Source organism: Lampetra fluviatilis, chromosome 48, assembly GCF_964198595.1.
Source record: "Lampetra fluviatilis chromosome 48, kcLamFluv1.1, whole genome shotgun sequence".
In the NCBI taxonomy this organism is placed as follows: domain Eukaryota; kingdom Metazoa; phylum Chordata; class Hyperoartia; order Petromyzontiformes; family Petromyzontidae; genus Lampetra; species Lampetra fluviatilis.
The window spans coordinates 8,165,418-8,170,394 of NC_136322.1; the positions used below are offsets into that span (position 1 = coordinate 8,165,418).

The following is a 4,977-nucleotide window of genomic DNA, read 5'->3' on the forward strand; positions in this document are numbered from 1 at the left end:
ATGCACACAGCACACACACATCACACAGCACACAGCACACACACAGCACACAGCATACACACAGCACACACACAGCACACATCATACACACAGCACACACACATCACACAGCACAACATTCACACAGCAGGCACACACAACATGCACACAGCACACACGCAGCATAACATTCACATAGCACACACAGCATACACACAGCACACAAACAGCACACACACAGCATGCACACACAGCAGGCACACAGCACACACGCAGCACACACGCAGCACAACATTCACACAGCAGGCACACACAGCACACACACAGCACGCCCTGCCACGCATAGCACACACGCAGCACACACACAGCATGCACACAGCACACACACAGCATGCACACACAGCAGGCACACAGCACGCACGCAGCACACACGCAGCACAACATTCATACAAGCAGGCACACACAGCACACGCACAGCACACAGCATACACAGCATACACACACAGCACACACACATCACACAGCAGGCACACGCAGCACAACATTCACACAGCAGGCACACACAGCATACACACAGCACACAGCATACACAGCATACACACACAGCACACACACATCACACAGCAGGCACACGCAGCACAACATTCACACAGCAGGCACACACAGCATACACACAGCATGCACACAGCATGAACACAGTACGCACACACAGCACACACACACATCACACAGCATGCACACAGCACGCACACAGCACGCACACAGCATGAACACACAGCACACACACACATCACACAGCATGCACACAGCATGAACACAGTACGCACACACAGCACACACACACATCACACAGCATGCACACAGCACGCACACAGCACGCACACAGCATGAACACACAGCACACACACACATCACACAGCATGCCCTGCCACGCATAGCACACACGCAGCACAACATTCACACAGCAGGCACACAGCACACACACAGCATTCACACAGCATGCACACAGCACACACACAGTACATACACATCATTCATACACAGCATACATAGCATACACACACCATTCATACACGGCATTCATACACAGCATACACATAGCACACACACAGCATGCACACAGACAACATGCATACACATCATTCATACACAGCATTCACACACAGCATGCACACAGCACACACAGCACACACACAGCATACACACAGCATTCATACACAGCATTCAAACACAGCATTCACACACAGCATGCACACAGCACACACAGCACACACACAGCATACACACAGCATTCATACACAGCATTCACACACAGCATGCACACAGCACACACAGCACACACACAGCACACACACAGCATGCATACACAGCATGCATACACATCATTCATACACAGCATGCATACACAGCATGCACACAGCACACACAGCACACACACAGCATACACACAGCATTCATACACAGCATGCATACACAGCATGCACACACACAGCATGCATACACATCATTCATACACAGCATGCATACACAGCATGCACACAGCACACACAGCATACACACAGCACACACACAGCATACACACAGCATTCATACACAGCATGCATACACAGCATGCACACACACAGCATGCATACACATCATTCATACACAGCATGCATACACAGCATGCACACAGCACACACAGCATACACACAGCATACACACAGCATTCATACACAGCATGCATACACAGCATGCACACACACAGCATGCATACACAGCATGCATACACAGCATTCACACACACAGCATGCATACACAGCATGCACACACACAGCATGCATACACAGCACACACACAGCATTCACACACAGCACACACACAGCATGCACACAGCACACACAGCACACACACAGCATACACACAGCATTCATACACAGCATACACACAGCATTCATACACAGCATGCATACACAGCATGCACACTGCACACACAGCACACACACAGCATACACACAGCATTCATACACAGCATGCATACACAGCATGCACATACACAGCATGCATACACAGCATGCACACACACAGCATGCATACACAGCATGCACACACACAGCATGCATACACAGCATACACACAGCATTCACACACAGCACACACACAGCACACACAGCACACACACAGCATACACACAGCATTCATACACAGCATACACATACACACAGCACACACACACATATCATACAGAAGCATAGCAGATACAGTGGGCGTGTCCTTGTGCGAGTGGGCGTGTCCTTGTGGGAGTGGGCGTGTCCACGTGGGAGTGGGCGTGTCCTTGTGGGAGTGGGCGTGTCCACGTGGGAGTGGGCGTGTCCCTGTGGGAGTGGGCGTGTCCCTGTGGGAGTGGGCGTGTCCATGTGGGAGTGGGCGTGTCCCTGTGGGAGTGGGCGTGTCCCAGTGCGCGTGAGCAGGTCTCTGAGTGGGCGTGTCCCAGTGCGGGTGGGAGTATCCAAATAGGAGTGGGCGTGTCCCTGTGGGAGTGGGCGTGTCCCTGTGGGAGTGGGCGTGTCCCTGTGAAAGTGGGCGTGTCCCTGTGAAAGTGGGCGTGTCCCTGTGAAAGTGGGCGTGTCTCTGAGTCTCACTGGGATGTAGTTGGCGTTGATGTAGTCGGAGTGTGGGTCGTTGTCCAACAGCTGCAGATGAACTCTCGATTTATCATCTGCGACAATTATCATCATCATCAGTAGCATCATCATCAGTAGCATCATCATCAGCAACGGTATCATCATCATCAGTAGAAACAGTATCATCATCATCAGCAACATCATCAGTAGCAGCAGCATCATCATCATCAGTAGCATCATCATCAGCAACGGTAGCATCATCATCAGTAGCAACAGTATCATCATCTTCAGCAGCATCATCATTAGCAACGGTATCATCATCATCAGTAGAAACAGTATCATCATCTTCAGCAGCATCATCATCAGCAACGGTATCATCATCATGGCCACGTGTGCCAGGCCACGTGCACGTGAAGGTCACGTGTGCCAGGATACGTGATCGGCACAAGCACTCCCCGTTCGCATGCGACGACCGAAAAATGACCTGCCTCTGAAGGGGTAGGGTGGGGTAGGGGGGTAGGGGGGGGGGTAGGGGGGGTAGGGGGGGGGCCCTGGGACTGAGACGAGACCCCTCCAAAAAAAGTCTTAGTCCCCCCATATACACGCACCTTTACATCATCCGCACAAAGTTTACACAACAAAGGCTCATTCCTACCAGGCTCAGTCAACCATTCTACACAACAAAGACTCATTTCCTGGCAGCGATTTCATCCGCACCACCTCTACATAACAATAGGCTCAGTCAACCATTCTACACAACAAAGACTCATTTCCTGGCAGCGATTTCAGCCACACCACCTCTACATAACAATAGGCTCAGTCAACCATTCTGCACAACAAAGACTCATTTCCTGGCCGCGATTTCAGCCACACCACCTCTACATAACAATAGGCTCAGTCAACCATTCTACACAACAAAGACTCATTTCCTGGCAGCGATTTCATCCGCACCACCTCTACATAACAATAGGCTCGGTCAACCATTCTACACAACAAAGACTCATTTCCTGGCAGCGATTTCATCCGCACCACCTCTACATAACAATAGGCTCAGTCAACCATTCTACACAACAAAGACTCATTTCCTGGCAGCGATTTCAGCCGAACCACCCCTACATAACAATAGGCTCAGTCAACCATTCTACACAACAAAGTCTCATTTCCTGGCAGCGATTTCAGCGGCACCACCTCTACATAACAATAGGCTCAGTCAACCATTCTGCACAACAAAGACTCATTTCCTGGCAGCGATTTCATCCGCACCACCTCTACGTAACAATAGGCTCAGTCAACCATTCTACACAACAAAGACTCATTTCCTGGCAGCGATTTCATCCGCACCACCTCTACATAACAATAGGCTCAGTCAACCATTCTACACAACAAAGACTCATATGATAATTGGTTCTTTACCCTTCTATCTGGCAACAAAACTGACACCTTTTTGTTGCCAGATAGAAGGATAAAGAACCAATTATCATATTTTTACTGGCAAATGAGGTTCCCATAGTAAAGACTCATTTCCTGGCAGCGGTTTCATCCGCACCACCTCTACATAACAATAGGCTCAGTCAACCATTCTGCACAACAAAGACTAATTTCCTGGCAGCGTGCTTCAGCCGCACCTCCCACCCTCAACCAGTATATACACAAGGACTGTTTTATCTTCTTGGGTCTTTCGGTAAAGTCACGTAGAAGGGAAATAATAAAATAATAAAAAGAAAACACAATAACATAATTACTTTATTATGTTTTATTTTTATTATTTTATTATGTTTTATTATAATTATTTGTGCGTGTGTGCGTGCGTGTGCGTGCGCGTGTGTGTGCGTGTGCGTGTGTGCGTGCATGTGCGCTTGTGTGCGTGCGTGTGTGCGTGCTTGCGTGCGTGTGTGTGCGTGCTTGCGTGCGTGTGTGTGTGTGCGTGCGTGTGCGTGCTTGCGTGCGTGCGTGCGTGTGCGTGCTTGCGTGTGCGTGCTTGCGTTTGCATGTGTGTGCGTGTGTGCGCGTGCGTGCATGTGTGTGTGTGTGCGTGTGCGGGCTTGCGTGTGTGTGCTTGCGTGCGTGTGCGTGCTTGCGTGTGCGTGCTTGCGTGCGTGTGTGTGCGTGCATGTGTGTGTGTGTGCGTGTGTGTGCGTGTGCGTGCTTGCGTGTGTGCGCGTGCTTGCGTGTGCGTGCTTGCGTGCGTGTGTGTGCGTGCGAGTGCGTGCTTGCGTGTGCTTGCTTGCGTGCGTGCGTGTGTGTGTGCGTGTGCGTGCGTGTGCGTGCTTGTGTGTGCTTGCGTGCGTGTGTGTGTGCTTGCGTGTGCGTGTGTGCGTGTGCGTGCGTGCATGCGTGCGCGTACAGGGTAGGATGTTGCTGTATCTGTTCTTGGGCTGGTTGGCAGGGAGCGAGG

The 4,977-nt window shown here is 50.7% G+C and overlaps 1 long non-coding RNA gene across 1 annotated transcript in view; it reads right to left on the reverse strand.

Annotated features, from left to right (window-relative positions):
• Positions 1-2,599: 2,599 nt before the first annotated feature.
• LOC144948230 (uncharacterized) overlaps positions 2,600-4,977 on the reverse strand; it is a 17,615-nt gene continuing 15,237 nt past the window's right edge. The window contains exons 5-6 of the long non-coding RNA XR_013640125.1: positions 4,927-4,977; positions 2,600-2,677 (exon numbers count right to left, since the gene is read on the reverse strand). The exon at positions 4,927-4,977 is cut by the window's right edge and continues 40 nt beyond it. This is a non-coding gene — a long non-coding RNA (uncharacterized LOC144948230). The remainder of the gene's footprint in view (positions 2,678-4,926) is intronic.